This window comes from Balaenoptera borealis (genome assembly GCF_965194805.1).
Source record: "Balaenoptera borealis genome assembly, chromosome: 2".
Taxonomy (NCBI): Eukaryota; Metazoa; Chordata; class Mammalia; order Artiodactyla; family Balaenopteridae; genus Balaenoptera; species Balaenoptera borealis.
The window spans coordinates 161425822-161443102 of NC_138867.1; the positions used below are offsets into that span (position 1 = coordinate 161425822).

The 17281-nt window shown below is 40.1% G+C and overlaps 1 protein-coding gene across 1 annotated transcript in view; it reads right to left on the minus strand.

The window, feature by feature from the left end:
- Positions 1–17281, minus strand: part of LOC309623751 (ELKS/Rab6-interacting/CAST family member 1-like) — a 131592-nt gene extending 114311 nt beyond the window's left edge. The window contains 2 exon segments of the mRNA XM_082380890.1: positions 15846–16006; positions 17046–17281. The gene's annotated coding sequence lies outside the window, so the exon portion shown is untranslated.

The following is a 17281-nucleotide window of genomic DNA, read 5'->3' on the forward strand; positions in this document are numbered from 1 at the left end:
CGGGGCTACAGAGACTCATTCAAATATACAACAACGTATGGAAATCACCATCAACAATTTGCCTTATTTGTTTCAGATATCTCTCTCTCTCTCCCCCACCCCTCACTGTTGCTTATTTAAAATTCACAGAAGTGATGTCATCTGTTCTTGATTCTCTTTGCAAATTGCTCATGTTACTCAACATAATGTGTCTGAGAATGTAAACTGGTATAGCCACTATAGGAAACAGTAATGGAGGTTCCTCAAAAAATTAAAAATAGAACTGCCATTAGATCCAGCAATTCCACTTCTGAGTTTTTATCCAAAGAAAACAAAAATAACTAACTCGAAAAGATATCCACACCCCCATGTTCACTACAGCATTATTTATAATACCCAAGATATAGAAACAACCTAAGTGTCCATCAATGGATGAATGGATAAAGAAAATGTGGTGTGTATATCTATACACATATGTGTATAGATATACACAATGGGATATTATTCAGCCATAAAATAAAATAAAATCTTACCATTTCAGAGGGTGGGGGGGGAACCACAAGCTCACTGGTAGAGAACAGATTGGTGGTTGCCAGGGGTGGGGGACAGGGAGTGGGTGAAATGGGTAAAGGGAGTCAAAAGGTACAAACTTCCAGTTATAAAAATGAATAAGTCCTGGGAATATAATGTACAGCATGGTGACTATAGTTAATAACACTGTATTACATATTTCAAAGTTGCTAAGAGAGTAGATCTTAAAAGTTCTCATCCCAAGAAAAAAAAGTTCTTTGTAACTATGTGTGGTGATGGATGTTAACCAGACTCAGTGTGTTGATCATTTTGTAATGTATCCCAATAGCAAAATATTGAAACTAATATAATATGTCAACAATACTTCAATTTTTTAAAAACGTGTTTGAGATTTATCCACACTGATATACATAACTCTAGCTCATTCACTTTTTTTTTTTAATTAATTAATTAATTTATTTATTTATGGCTGTGTTGGGTCTTCGTTTCTGTGCAAGGGCTTTCTTTAGTTGCGGCGAGCGGGGGCCACTCTTCATAGCGGTGCGCGGGCCTCTTACTATCGCGGCCTCTCTTGTTGCGGAGCACAGGCTCCAGATGCGCAGGCTCAGTAGTTGTGGCTCACGGGCCCAGTTGCTCCGCGGCATGTGGGATCCTCCCAGACCAGGGCTCGAACCCGTGTCCCCTGCATTGGCAGGCAGATTCTCAACCACTGCGCCACCAGGGAAGCCCTCATTCACTTTTATGAACTGTATAATACAGGTTTCACAATTCCTTATCCAAAATTCTAAAATCCAAAGAGCTTTAAAAAGACTAAATTTTTCTCCAAGCTTAATGGAAAAACCTGACTCAACTGCTATGAGGCTATTTACCATTTATTTATCCAATTTAATATGAATATTCCTAAGTTTTGCTACAGATTTAATATGTTTGATTACTGGGTATTGTCCAGATCCCAATGGGAGTATTACACAATATACAGTTTATATACTGGATTACCTTTCAAAATCTGAAAAACATCTGAATTCCAACATACATGTGCCCTAAGTATTTTGGAGGAAGGGACTGTGTACTCTTATTCCATTTTGTGAATAAATACCAACTTATCCACTCACCTACTTGAGGAACAGTTAGATATTTTTCCACTTTTTTCACTGTTACGACAAGCACATGTACATCTACCTGTCTCCTTGTGCACATGTGCAAAAGTTTCTCTCAAGGAGACACACAGAAATGAAACTGCCAGGTAGTAGAGCGTGTCTTCAACCTTACTGGTCATTTAAATGTACCTTTTTCAATTTACTATAAACAAGATGCATGACACAGATGATAAAAGGGAGCAGATATCCAGCCTATAACTTTCATATCTACAGAACCATTAATCATATAACACTTTCCATTAATCATAAAACCACTTTCCTAGAAGGAAATTTTTGGTGGAAATGGATTGGGTTGTTACTTTAAAAAAAAAAAAGAAAAGAAAAGCTAAATGATTGTGCATTCAATTCCATCCATAAGGAATAAAGACAGTGTTTTCAAAGAAAGTTATTACTTATGAAGCTACTTTAATTAGCAGAGCCCAAGTATCGCTGTTAAGGCTTGAGAATTTTTTTTAAAAAGCAAAAATTCTATCCATAGGATCTTTTCTCTCTGAAAGAAGGAATGAGAGAAGAAACAGAAAAGATTGGAAAGAATCCTAATTTCTCTCCGCTCACCCTACTTCCTAAAATGGCATCTTTCCCTGAGAATCCCCACAAAATACAACTACTTTAATCTCAGTACCAAAATTTTGATGTCAAAGATTCCTATAAAAATGATCTTAGAGATAAGGACACTGAAAATCTGAAAGCAACAATAATCAACAGTTTCAAGAATTTCCTTTCTATCCCTTTCATATTTATTGGAAAATAAATAAATAAGCAGGCTTCTTTTTCTCTCAGGTATTTGAGAAACAAAAAAGTAACACAGGGGTACCTGATTCACTACTAATGTTTAAAATATTTTTAAACTAAACTTATGAATTGGGATAGATGCTTATATAATTCTTTGTTTCTGACAGCTTTTAAGAACACATTCTTTGATCCCCATATTATAAGGAAAATTGGCTTTTTAAATAAAGCTACTTGCTTAACCCAAGGTATCTAAACAAAAACAAGAAAACTTAAATGAGAGGTTCACAAAGGAACATTTGATGACGTTAGTGGACCTAAAATATGTCATATTTCTTATACAGACTTAAGCAAAAGAAAATATGAATCCCAACATATAGACAAGTGCCACAAAAACACAAAACCTACAGGAACACAAGAACAGCACTTTATCCTAGGTGGAAAAACGAACCCCTAGCCTATTTCAATACCAGAAGAATGACAGATTCTGAGAGGGCTCCGGCTACCTTGGGAGTTCTCTCCATCAAGAACAAGAACTAGTAATTAACATGAAAGAGTCCATTTCAGACAATTCTGCCCACAAAGGAGGCAGTGCTGTTGAAAAATAAACTTAACCAAACATTGGAGAACAGAAAAAAAATACTGAAGTATAATCCCTCACTGACGGAAGAAAGATCTTTAGTTAGTAGCAGGCATTAAGCTCCCTGACAGAGATACCATGGCAGGTGGGTATAATAAACATGGTCTGTCTCCATATAAAGGTAGATAAGACAGATAACGGTGGATAAGAGAGTCATTAATCCCAACAGCAACAAAAATACACAATTATAACTGCAAACAGGGATAAAAGCTATAAATCCAAGGTAGTAAAAGATAAGAGAAGATTTGGGGGCTGGGTGAGATCTGAAGAATAAGTTAACTTCCATTAACTATTTAAAGACACAACACTTCTACTGTGAGGAGAAGACTACTTAGGTGAAGACCCTCAAGAAGGAGGGGGCACAGCACATTTGAGGGATTAAGGAGACTGAGCACCAAGGAAGTGTGACAAGAGTTTTGGACTTTAAGGGCAACAGGAAGCCCTGAAAAAGTTTTGAGCAGAGTACGATCATCTCTACCATCATCACTAACAGTGATGCCGGGCACCTACTACCACATTTAATTCTTAGAACAAGTACATGAGTTAAGAATTACATAACCATTTTACAGATGAGGAAACTAAGGTTTGGAAAGACTTAGCAGCCTGCCAAGCTCACATAACTAGTGAGTGGTGGAGCCAGGATTCAAACATCACATGGGCACTTTCAAAAGCTCAGACTGGCTGCAATGAGGCTGCATATCAGGGGGAAACAGAAAGACGGGAAAATTGGGAGACCACTGCAGTAACGTCAGCCAACAGCGACATGACCAAACTATGACAGTGGCTGTGGGGTGGGAAAATGGATGGCTTACAGAAATACTTCAGAGAAAAAAGATCACCAGCATTTGACTGGCAGGGTGGGAAATGAGGGAGTGAAGCAATCAAGGAAAATTCTGAAGTTTCTGACTTAAACACCATGGACAAGTTGGTGGCACCATAAACAAAAATGGGAAAAAATAAGGAAGGACCAGAATTGAGGGGAAATCTTGAGCTGAATGTAATGTGCTTTTGAGATGCTGAGAAAAGGTTTGAGGGAGCAACTGGGCATGTGGGTCTGGAGCTTAGAGGAATGATATGAGCTAAATAAAGATGTTAAGTGTGGAAGCTCTGATACACAGATGTTAACTGAGGCCAAGGCAGTGAATGAGCCTCCCTAGGAAAAGAAAACACAGCAAGAGGAGATAGTCATAGGACCGATTCAACATTAGATGGCAGGCAGAGGGTAAGAGGCGGCCAAAGGAGACAAGAGGAGCAGTCAGAGAAGTCAGCAGAAATCAGGAAAACTGTGTCACAGAAACTGAAAGAAGTTGAAAAGGACCCTTTCTCTAAGGGGAGAACACAGACCAAGAAAGATCTGGCTCTGGGTTCAATTCCTGGTTCCATCAGGATGACTTCAGTGAAGTTAACTAAATACTCTGAGCCTTAATTTATTAATCTATACTATGAACATTATGAAACTGAATCTACAGGGTTATTATAATAATTAGCAGTAAGACAGAACACCTATCACACTGTAAATTATCAATAAATGGCAGTTACTGTTGTTGCTCCTGTTTGTAAAACCAAAAGGTTTGGTTAGTGGCTTACTGAACCCAGCCCTGGGAAGCCCTAGGGGTTCTAAAGAACATCTTCAGGGAATGCCTGGCAGGGCCACACTGGGGCATCTGGGCTCCCCAGTCCTGTCTCAATCAGAACAGCTTTGCCTTCTTTTTCATTTTACTTCTTAAAATAAGTTTTAGGCACTTGCCTGGTGGCACCGTGGTTGGGAATCCACCTGCCAATGCAGGGGACACGGGTTCGAGCCCTGGTCCGGGAAGATCCCACATGCCGCACAGCAACTAAGCCCGTGCACCACAACTACTGAGCCTGCGCTCTAGATCCCGGCTCCACAACAAGAGAGGCCACCGCAATGAGAAGCCTGCGCCCCACGCCGCTCGCCGCAACTAGGAAAAGCCTGTGCGCAGCAACGAAGACCCAACACAGCCAAAAAATAAATTAGTTAATTAATAAATAATAAGTTTTATTTTCATATCTGAATAATATTCATTTGAAAAAGGGGTCTGCAGCTTAAAGTGTTTTTCAAAAAGCAATGACTGGATCATCTCAATAGTCCCTTCAATTCATTTGGATTACAGCTTGTAATTCTTTTTTTTTTTCTTTTTTTGAATTTTTGAAGTTTCTTTTATTTATTTTTTTATAGAGCAGGTTCTTATTAGTTATCTATTTTATACATATTAGTGTATACATGGCAATCCCAATCTCCCAGTTCATCCCACCACCACCCACCCTCCCCGCCACTTTCCCCCCTTGGTGCCCATACGTTTGTTCTCTACATCTGTGTCTATTTCTGCCCTGAAAACCGGTTCATCTGTACCATTTACAGCTTGTAATTCTTCACCAAAGTAAAACATGTGAGAAATAAGGACAAAACAACACACTTGATAACATAATCCCTAACATGAAGCTTATTATTTATGATTATTTCATTAGAATAATGGTTATAAATCAATTAGCTCTGTTTATCTACTGAAAATTGTACTAGGGTCAGTGCCATTACTGCCATTGAAGCACCACAGCCTTATAATAGCAAATTATTGTTTGTTTGCTTAAGATTATAACCGCATGAAAGGTGAAGAAAAGAGTTAAGCAGCATTAAAATCACAAAGGGCTTTCTTTTTTCATGAAAAATAAAGTTGGTTAGTGTGCTCAAATTACTTGTTTTCTTTTTGAAAGCCCTGCATGAAGAAAACCAATTAATAAAGAATCAAAATATCTCACCAGCCTTTTCTCATTGAAATCAGTACCTCTAAAAACTTTCTTTTAATATCCTTTTCTTATGCTATTGATTGTTTGTAACTAATCACTTTCCATGTCATCATTGTATGTGGTCCTCTTGTGATAATTATCCCACACTCTCCAGTTTAGTCTGTTGAGCAATCACCACTCTGGTGCAGCTGAAAATTCTCAGGGACACTAGCTTGAATCTCTATGGCACAGATGTCCTAATACTTCATTTTAAAATGGGACAAAGGTTTTACAGAGCCTTGCTGATCTTTTGTCCCAGACACTGGCTGTCTTTTTCATCTAGGACATAATCAAAAATGTACTGTATTAAAAAAAAATGCACTGTATAAGTTTTTTAACTACAACTTTAGAATTTATACTCTTCAATAGTAAGTCACTTCTCTTAAATGACAGAATTTGCTCCTATTTAATTGCTGGAAGTTTTAAGCAATTCAATAGGAGCTGACGGTGGATCAATAGTTGTCTTCATTTTAACAGCTCACCCAATAATGAGGAACATGAGAACTGCATCTGGAAGATTTGGTGTGAAAGGAAATGACTTCTGAAAGGCTGACTGATTTATTTGTGCTGATACTGGCACAGACTGCCCTACTTTAGGCAGGATGGTTAGGGAAGGTCTCTTTGAAGAAGTACCATTTAAGCTGACACCTGAGGCAGCCAGCATATAAGAGTGGGGTAAGAATGTCTGGCAGCACATAAGAATAAAGAGTTAAGAACATCATATATATATATATGTATATGTGTGTGTGTGTGTACACATATATTTGAAGGACATTTTTTTCAACAACCAATCGGCCATTGATACAAATTGAAAGCCTGTTATAATCAAATCAATGTAGTCCTGGAAAAAGAATATCAACAAAGAGATCAATGAAACAAATCTCACAATAATTAAGCACTTAAGAAAGAAAAAGGAAATGCCACAAACCAAAAGAAAAGAGACTGATCACAGTATTTAGAAAGCTTTTCAATTATTAGGAAAACATCAAAATAAATACGTTCTCCCCACGCAAAATTAAAAATAAGTTCCAGGAAGATTAAAGAACTAGGTATAAAATGCAAATTAATTAGAAAATAAAAAGAATAAATATAACATATTTAATGATATTCAGATAGGGAAGGACTTTCTAAACAAAAAACGAAATGTAAGAAATTACAAAAAAATTACAAATTACAAATGTAAGAAAAGTATAGTACATTTTACTGCTTAGAAATCTAGAATTATAAACATCAAAAGTCAAAAACTAATGAGCAAATGACAAAAACTGCAAATTATTCACAACTGTGAAAGTACTTTATCCTCACTATTGAAAAAGCCCATAAACGTCAATGAAATACTAAGACCTTACTGTCCCCAAGAGAAATTAACAAATAGGAATATACCAATCACAGACAATATGCAAATTGACAATAAACACATGAAAATGTAAACAAAGAATTGCAAATGAAAGCAAGGTAAGACAAAACTTTTTAATCTATGAAAGAGGTAAAAGTTTTTTTTCAGGCAAAAGATTTTTAAACATTATATGAACAGGTAAGGTGATACATGCATTCTTACATGCCTGATCACCTAAAGTGGTCCAATCCTTCTAGAAAACAGTGTGTCAATAAGTATATTCATCTCTTTTATTTTATAAGCACAAATGTATCATCCTTAGGAAGCAGAAACTATCTTCTAGCAATGTTGCTTTTCTCTCCAAATATAAGGTGGATAATATAGTAATTTGTAGGGTCATTTTTGTAACATTTTCTCATTACAAAGTAAGAAATATAAGTGTTAAAACATTTTAAGAATACATAAATGTATATGGGAAAACCTCTCCTATAATTCCTTTGATCCCCTCTGATGAATAGATTCAATTTTTTAACAACCTATCATAGGGAAATAATCAGAAATGTGAAAATGTATTAATAAAGATGGCCATAACAGTAATACATATGACAAAAAAAACTGAAAAGTGGGGAGACCTTCAAGATGGCGAAAGAGTAACACATGGAGATCACCTTCCTCCCCACAAGTACATCATAAATACATCTACGTGTGGAACAACTCCTACAGAACAGCTACTGAACACTAGCAGAGGACCTCAGACCTCCCAAAAGGCAAGAAACTCCCCACGTACCTGGGTAGGGCAAAAGAAAAAAGAAAAAACAGAGACAAAAGAATAGGGACGGGACCCGCACCACTGGGAGGGAGCTGTGAAGGAAGAAAGGTTTCCATGCACTAGGAAGCCCCTTCACTGTCAGAGACAGGGCGTGGCAGGGCAAAGCTTAAGAGCCACGGAGGAGAGCGCAGCAACGGGGGTGCGGAGGGCAAAGCGGAGAGATTCCCTCACAGAGGATCGGTGCCGACCAGCACTCACCAGCCCAAAAGGCTTGTCTGCTCACCCGCCAGGGCGGGCGGGGGCTGGGAGCTGAGGCTCGGGCTTCGGAGGTCAGACCCCAGGGAGAGTACTGGGGTTGGCTGCGTGAACACAGCCTGAAGGGGGCTAGCGTGCCACAGCTAGCCGGGAGGGTGTCCGGGAAAAGTCTGGAGCTGCCCAAGAGGCAAGAGACCATTGTTTCGGGCACGTGAGGAGAGGGGATTCAGAGGACCTCCTAAATGAGCTCCAGAGACGGGCGCGAGCCGAGGCTATCAGCATGGACACCAGAGACTGGCATGAGACACTAAGGCTGCAGGTGCAGCCACCAAGAAGCCTGTGTGCAAGCACAGGTCACTATCCACACCTCCCCTCCCGGAAGCATGTGCAGCCCCCGACTGCCAGGGTCCCGTGATGCAGGGACAACTTCCCCGGGAGGACACACGGGGCGCCTCAGGCTGGTGCAATGTCACGCCAGCCTCCGCCACCACAGGCTCACCACCGCATTCTGTACTCCTCCCTCCCCCCAGGCCTGAGTGAGCCAGAGCCCCGGAATCAGCTGCTACTTTAACCCTGTCCTGTCTGGGCAGGAACAAACGCCCTCAGGCAACCTACATGGAGAGGAGAGGCCAAATCCAAAGCTGAACCCCGGGAGCTGTGTGAACAAAGAAGGAAAGGGAAATCTCTACCAGAAGCCTTAGGAGCAGCAGTTTAAATCTCCACAATCAACTTGATGTACCCTGCATCTGTGGAATACCTAAATAGACAATGAATCATCCCCAAATTGAGGCAGTGGACTTCGTGTGATTTTGCCTGTATAGCTTTGCTTTTACCAATTGTCCTAGGGTTCTGTCTGTCCGTTTTTTGTTTTTTTTCTTAGTATAGTTTTTAGTGTTTGTTATCATTAGTGGATTTGTTTTTTGGTTTGGTTGCTCTCTTCTTTTTTTTTTCTTTTTTTAATTACTTTTTAATTTTTTTTATTTTCAATAATTATTTTTTATTTTTTATTTTAATAACTTTATTTTATTTCTTTTTTTTCTCCCTTTTCTTCTGAGCCATGCGGCTGACAGGGTCTTGGTGCTCTGGCCGGGTGCCAGGCCTGTGTCTCTGAGGTGGGAGAGCCGAGTTCAGGACATGGGTCCAGCAGAGACCTCCCAGCTCCACGTAATATCAAATGGCAAAAGCTCTCCCAGAGATCTCCATCTCAACGCTAAGACCCAGCTCCACTCAACGACCAGTAAGCTACAGTGCTGGACACACTATGCCAAACAACTAGCAAGACAGGAACACAACTCCACCCATTAGCAGAGAGGCTGCCGAAAATCATAATAAGGTCACAGACACCCCAAAACACACCACCAGACGTGGACCTGCCCACCAGAAAGACAAGATCCAGCCTCATCCACCAGAACACAGGTACCAGTCCCCTCCACCAGGAAGCCTACACAACCCACTGAACCAACCTTAGCCACTGGGAGCAGACACCAAAAACAACGGGAACTACGAACCTGCAGCCTGCAAAACGGAGACCCCAAACACAGTAAGTTAAGCAAAATGAGAAGACAGAGAAACACACAGCAGATGAAGGAGCAAAGTAAGAACCCACCAGACCAAACAAATGAAGAGGAAATAGGCAGTCTACATGAAAAAGAATTCAGAGTAATGACAGCAAAGATGATCCAAAATCTTGCAAGTAGAATGGAGAAAATACAAGAAACGTTTAACAAGGACCTAGAAGAACTAAAGAATAAACAACAAGGATGAACAACACAATAAATGAAATTAAAAATTCTCTAGAAGGAATCAATAGCAGAATAACTAAAGAAGGAGAATGGATAAGTGACCTGGAAGATAAAATAGTGGAAATAACTACCGCAGAGAAGAAAAAAGAAAAAAGAATGAAAAGAATTAAGGACAGTCTCAGAGACCTCTGGGACAACATTAAACGCACCAACATTCGAATTATAGGGATCCCAGAAGAAGAAGAGAAAAAGAAAGGGACTGAGAAAATATTTGAAGAGATTATAGTTGAAAACTTCCCTAATGTGGGAAAGGAAATAATCAATCAAGTCCAGGAAGCACAGAGAGTCCCAGGCAGGAGAAATCCAAGGAGAAACACACGAAGACACATATTAATCAAACTATCAAAAACTAAATACAAAGAAAAAATATTAAAAGCAGCAAGGGAAAAGCAACAAATAACATACAAGGGAATCCCCATAAGGTTAACAGCTGATCTTTCAGAAGAAACTCTGCAAGCCAGAAGGGAGTGGCAGGACATATTTAAAGTGATGAAAGGGAAAAACCTACAACCACGATTACTCTACCCAGCAAGGATCTCATTCAGATTTCATGGAGAAATTAAAACCTTTACAGACAAGCAAAAGCTAAGACAATTCAGCACCGCCAAACCAGCTTTACAACAAATGCTCAAGGAACTTCTCTAGGCAGGAAACACAAGAGAAGGAAAAGACCTACAATAACAAACCCAAAACAATTAAGAAAATGGTAATAGGAACATACATATCGAGCATCACCTTAAATGTAAATGGATTAAATGCTCCAACCAAAAGACACAGACTGCTGAATTGATACAAAAACAAGACCTGTATATATGCTGTCTACAAGAGACCCACTTCAGACCTAGGGACACATAAAGACTGAAAGTGAAGGAATGGAAAAAGATATTTTATGCAAATGGAAATCAAAAGAAAGCTGGAGTAGCAATTCTCTTATCAGACAAAACAGACTTTACAATAAAGAATGTTACAAGAGACAAGGAAGGACACTACATAATGATCAAGGGATCAATCCAACAAGAATATAACAATTGCAAATATTTATGCACCCAACATAAGAGCACCTAAATACATAAGGCAAAGGCTAACAGCCGTAAAAGGGGAAATCGACAGTAACACAATCATAGTAGGGGACTTTTAACATCCCACTTTCACCAATGGACAGATCATCCAAAATGAAAATAAATAAGGAAACACAAGCTTTAAATGATACATTAAACAAGATGGACTTAACTGATATTTATAGGACATTCCATCCAAAAACAACAGAATATACTTTCTTCTCAGGTGCTCATGGAACATTCTCCAGGATAGATCATATCTTGGGTCACAAAGCAAGCCTTGACAAATTTAAGAAAATTGAAATTGTATCAAGTATCTTTCCTGACCACAATGCTATGAGACTAGATATCAATTACAGGAAAAAATTTGTAAAAAATACAAACACATGGAGGCTAAACAATACACTAGTTAATAAACAAGAGATCACTGAAGAAATCAAAGAGGAAATCAAAAAATACCTAGAAACAAACGACAATGAAAACACGACGACCCAAAACCTATGGGATGCAGCAAAAGCAGTTCTAAGAGGGAAGTTTATAGCAATACAATCCTACCTCAAGAAACAAGAAACATCTCAAATAAACAACCTAACCTTCTACCTAAAGCAATTAGAGAAAGAAGAACAAAAAAACCCCAAAGTTAGCAGAAGGAAAGAAATCATAAAGATCAGATCAGAAAGAAACGAAAAAGAAATGAAGGAAACGATACCAAAGATCAATAAAACTAAAAGCTGGTTCGTTGAGAAGATAAACAAAATTGATAAACCATTAGCCGGACTCATCAAGAATAAAAGGGAGAAGACTCAGATCAATAGAATTAGAAATGAAACAGAAGTAACAACTGACACTGCAGAAATACAAAGGATCATGAGAGATTACTACAAGCAACCATACGCCAATAAAATGGACAACCTGGAAGAAATGGACAAATCCACAATCAACATTGTGAAAATGACTATACTACCCAAAGCAATCTACAGATTGAGTGCAATCCCTATCAAACTACCAATGGCATTTTTCACAGAACTAAAACAAAAAATTTCACAATTTGCATGGAAACACAAAAGACCCCGAATAGCCAAAGCAATCTTGAGAAAGAAAAATGCAGTTGGAGGAATCAGGCTCCCTGACTTCAGACAATACTACAAAGCTACAGTAATCCAGACAGTATGGTACTGGCACAAAAACAGAAATATAGATCAGTGGAACAGGACAGAAAGCCCAGAGATAAACCCACGCACATATGGTCACCTTATCTTTGATAAAGGAGGCAAGAATATACATTGGAGAAAAGACAGCCTCTTCAGTAAGTGGTGCTGGGAAAACTGGACAGGTACATGTAAAAGAATGAAATTAGAACACTCCCTAATACCATACACAAAAATAAACTCAAAATGGACTAAAGACCTAAATGTAAGGCAAGACACTATCAAACTCTTAGAGGAAAACAGAGGCAGAACACTCTATGACATAAATCACAGAAAGATCCTTTTTGACCCACCTCCTAGAGAAATGGAAATAAAAACAAAAATAAACAAATGGGACCTAATGAAACTTCAAAGCTTTTGCACAGCAAAGGAAACCATAAACAAGATGAAAAGACAACCCTCAGAATGGGAGAAAATATTTGCAAATGAAGCAACTGACAAAGGATTAATCTCCAAAATATACAAGCAGCTCATACAGCTCAATATCAAAAAACAAACCACCCAATCAAAAAATGGGCAGAAGATCTAAATAGACATTTCTCCAAAGAAGACGTATAGATGGCCAAAAGGCACATGAAAAGATGCTCAACATTGCTAATTATTAGAGAAATGCAAAGCAAAACAACAATGAGATATCACCTCACATCAGTAAGAATGGCCATCATCAAAAAAATCTACAAACAATAAATGCTGGAGAGGGCATGGAGAAAAGGGAACCTTCTTACACTGATGGTGGGAATGTAAATTGGTGCACCCACTATGGAGAACAGTATGGAGGTTCCTGAAGAAACTAAAAATAGAGTTACCATATGATCCAGCAATCCCACTCCTGGGCATATATCCAGAGAAAAACATAATTCAAAAAGATACATGCAACCCAGTGTTCACTGCAGCTCTATTACAATAGCCAAGACATGGAAGTAACCTAAATGTCCATCAATAGATGAAGGGATAAAGAAGATGTGTTTTATATATTTATACATATATATGTATACACACACACACACACACACACACACACACACACACACACAAAATGGAATATTATTCAGCCATAAAAAGGCATGATATAATGCCATTTGCAGCAACATGCATGGACCTAGAGATTATCATACTACGTGAAGTAATCCAGACAGAGAAAGACAAATATCATGATATCGCTTATATGTGGAACCTAAAAAAAAAAAAAAAAGATACAAATGAACTTATATACAAAACAGAAATAGACCCACAGACATAGAAAACAAACTTATGGTTACCAAAGGAGAAAAGAGTGTGGAGGAGGGATACATTAGGAGTTTGGGATTAGCCACCACTCTCAACAGCATGTTTGGATAGACGATTAGGCCTGAAGTGCTTAATTTGTTAAAAGAAAGGTATTAAACAACCATTTTATTAAGATATGAAAATGAGAGACAACAACAAGGAGAAATTTAAGTGCAAATTAAAGCAAAGACTACTTTAAAAACTTTAAGTCAGTAAATCTGCATGACAAAAAACTTGTAGAAAATCTAAGAATAGCATGATGCTGTAGTAGTATCTCCTGAGCAAATGAGGAAGGTGATTTAAGAGACAGGTCACCTGTCACAGCCAGGTTTTAACACCTTATTTCGAGAATTTTTATTTAATGTTTATTCATCAAATTTCTATACCACTTATAAATTCTCTGAATACTTTAATGACTCATCCCATGCCTTAGTGTGTGAGTGTTTGATCTTACCAAAAACAGCTTTGCAAATCACAGTATTTTTCTGAAATGTTATCTCTAACCTGGGTTGGCAAGGGAAGTCCATAAGAAAGTTTAGTACTGTGGTTCCAAAAATAATAACAATAATAAAACAAAAAAAAAATCACACGTAATTCCCTTTTAATGGTTTAAAGTCAAGCATTCTTTAAAAAATTCTTTCATATCTTTTCAAAGTCCTAATAATAAAGGAAAATTCCTTTACAAATCCACCACTGTTTTGCTATAGACACTTGAACTGAGTGGGAAAGATGTGACAAGTCAAGTCAAGATATTGGTCCACAGAGAAAACGAAACAATACTCCTATACCGTTGCTTTAGCAGGGCCTGTTTGTGCTTAGGAGTATCACATCGATACCTTGTATTCCCGAATATTATACCCATCCTTCCTCTATGTTCTTATCATCAGGGATAAAACCTTGTCTTCAACTGCTTCTACTAACCTGCTCGTAAGAAGCAAACTTTCTCATCACGATACTCAGAACCCTAAATTCTCCCCGTTCTCCCTGCATTATCAACCTATTTCTGGCTCCAGTATCTGTCACTTCCGAGAGCACATCACCTGTAATTCTTTTCTAAAAGATCAGGCTCTCTTAACCTCCCACTGTGTCCTAATAATCCATAAGCACAGGGGACACCCCGATATTTGTTTCTCAACTCCTGGGCTGCCGTCATGATATCAAAGCAATCGTGCCCCATGAAAATTCATGCTGAGGTGTCATGGCAAGATCCTCTGCTACTTTGTAATTCTCATATTCAACATTTATTGACAGTTCAAAGTAGCAGAAAAGAAGAGGGGATGTTAGCTTCAAGCACTGGCTGGGCTCAGAAAGACTGTTTACTTTAGGTCAGAGAGAGTGCGTATTTATTGCAGAGAAGAAGGAACTAACAGAAAGTGAGCAAAGATTATGTGAAAGAAAATTAATGGAGACAGATTGCAGAGGAGGGAACCAGAGCTTAAATCTGTGATAGAAATAAGAAGCGAGCTTGGTGAAGGAGAGACAGTATCTCCTCTGAGTCAGAAGAGAAGACGACAAGAACACAGGTAACTGCTGAGGTGATGAAGGTAACTGAGGGGTCCCAGCATAGACTTGGTTTCAGTAAAATGAGAGCAGGACAATTACATAGGAGTGGGGATTGGAGTGATGGAGAAAGTACTAAGGGACTTAAAAAAGAGACATACTTGTTCTGAAGAGAAGGAAACCAGAACTTTTCAAAGTCACAGAGGAGAAAAAGCAGCAGCTGTATTCTGCACAGCAGATATATACAGCCTTCACAACAGACTATCTCAAGGAAGCTGCAAGATGCCTGGAAAGTACAAAAATGATGTAAAGAAAGGTTCTGCTAAAAGTGACAATTTTGTAAAAACTGACTGGAGAGTGTGGCAAATGTTAATGGTGAAATATGGGGGATGGGTATAAGGAGGTTCACTATACTATTCTCTACTTTTGTGTACCTTTGGAAATGTTTATAATAAAAAATGCTTTTAAAAATTGCCTAGCCATCGTATGACCTCAGGAGCAATGGTTATCTTCCTCAGAAAGCTCAACAACTTGCCAGAACTTTCCAGAAGGTTTTAGGAATTTCAGAGACACAATTGCATACGGATACATACACTCTAGAGGACTGCAAAATTCAATGACAGGGAGGCAAAAAAAGTTTCTAGTTGACGAGGATTTGTCCCAAATTTGTTCTAAGGAGTGAGAAACACAAGTGAGCATTAAAATTAGGCTAAGTGTGTCAGGCGTGACAAACAGGGCCAGAAGATGAAAGCGATGAGGACAAGTATTTCAACTAAGCATATGCCTGAAGAACAATATTATAAAACTTACTTCATCTCCAGAACTTCCTCTAAGTGTTTTCTTCTCTCAGCCCGAAGGTTGGTCACATGAGTTTCCTTCTCTGCCAGTGACTGCTGAGTGCAGGACAGCGTCGCCTTCACGGACTCCAGCTCCTGTTTTACCTTCTCCATGGCCATCAGTAACTCCTCCACCTACGATCAATACAGAAAAGACAGAAACTGAGCATCTGGGTCAGGTATAGTCAGAGGAGCTGGGTGGGCAGTGGGCAACGCCTGGGTCCACAAAATTGAAGACACACCCATCAAAAATTCTGTACTCTCGCAGGATCAGACATAAATGGCAGTGAAAGAAATACATCTCTCATCTTCCCTCCACTATAATTCTTCTCAGTTTAGGTCCAAAAAACCCTCATTTTCTTTTTGACAAATGTAAGGGCATCAGAAGTAACAGTGTGCCAGAAACAATCCCTTCTAAGGAATTTATTTGGAAACAGTCCAGAAACTTCCATGGAAATAACAAGACAATGCAGATAAAAATATAAGGAACAAAATCATAATAAATATTTCTAGAACGATTTTAGGAAATAAAAGCCATAAACCTGACTAATACCAGATGCAGAATAAACATAAATGAGTCATTTTTATTCGTTCAAACTAAGATTCTTCTGTTTATACCATTACAAACAATCTCTTGTTAAAGAAACAGCTAGAATTCAATCGGATAATTTCCTGCTCTAAAGCTACGTAGGTAGAGATTTTCTGAGGAAGGCAGGAAGAAAAGAAAAAATATATATGACCAGATAGAGAAGAGACAGACGCTTTTAAAAGACCTGTAAAGGACTTCCCTGGTGGCGCCGCCCGCGAGGACCGGGACGGCCGTCCGCGCCGCCCTCCCTCCCTCCCTCCCCGGCCGCCGAGGCGAACCGCGGACAGGCCGCTGGCGGGGTCTCCCGGGCCGTGCGGGCAGCCCGAGGGCCTCCGGGCGGGAAGCCCACCTGTCCGCGGGCGCCAGGCTCCTCGGGGAGGCCCGCCCCGGGCTCTGCGTGACTGGCCTGCTGAAGCAGCGGCGGAGGCGGCGGCCCACTGTTTGCGCCGCACCGCCTCCTACGGCAAGAGGGAGGAGACAGACGCCGCCCGCCCGGCGCCTGCCGTGTGCGCGTGTGCGCCCGCGCCGGCCCGCAGCCCAGAGCCCACGCCCGCCAGCCCCCAGCCCCCCGCCCGCCAGCCTCACCTACGGCTCCGCCCTCCCCGGCGGCACGCTGCCGGGACCCAGCCAGGGCCGTGAGGAGGAGCGGGCGGAGGAGAGCCGAGGGGCCTAGCGCCAGCGACGGGCGGGAAGCTCCAGGCGCCGCCCGACCCCGAGCTGCCGCCACCGCGGCCGTCTCACCCTGCTCAGGGCTGCCGCTGCCGCTGCCGTTGCTGCCCGGGCGCCGCCGCCGCCGCCGGCGCCGCCGCCGCCACCACTAC